This window comes from Mus musculus, chromosome 4 (assembly GCF_000001635.26).
Source record: "Mus musculus strain C57BL/6J chromosome 4, GRCm38.p6 C57BL/6J".
NCBI classification, from domain to species: Eukaryota; Metazoa; Chordata; class Mammalia; order Rodentia; family Muridae; genus Mus; species Mus musculus.
In genome coordinates, this window is record NC_000070.6 from 13,560,847 (window position 1) to 13,561,169 (window position 323).

The window sequence follows — 323 nt, forward strand, 5'->3', positions numbered from 1 at the left end:
GAAACTTAATGAAGAAGGAAGACATACTCTGAATAGCTCCATCCCAATTGACTAGGATCCTCGAGTGGGTAAAAGGAGACAAATGAGTAGAGAAATAGCATTCATCTCTCCCTCCTTCCTGACAGCATATGACCAGCCACCTGACATCTTCTTTAATAAGCCTCCCTATCATAATGGGCTAAATCCATAATGTACTGAAATAATAGACTAAAAACTTTAGTATGTTAAAGTAGATTTGGACCTCAAATATATGCAGTACAAAGTGGCCAAATAGGTCAAATTCAAAGATTTCATCAAGACATATATACAATGAACTTTTTTTA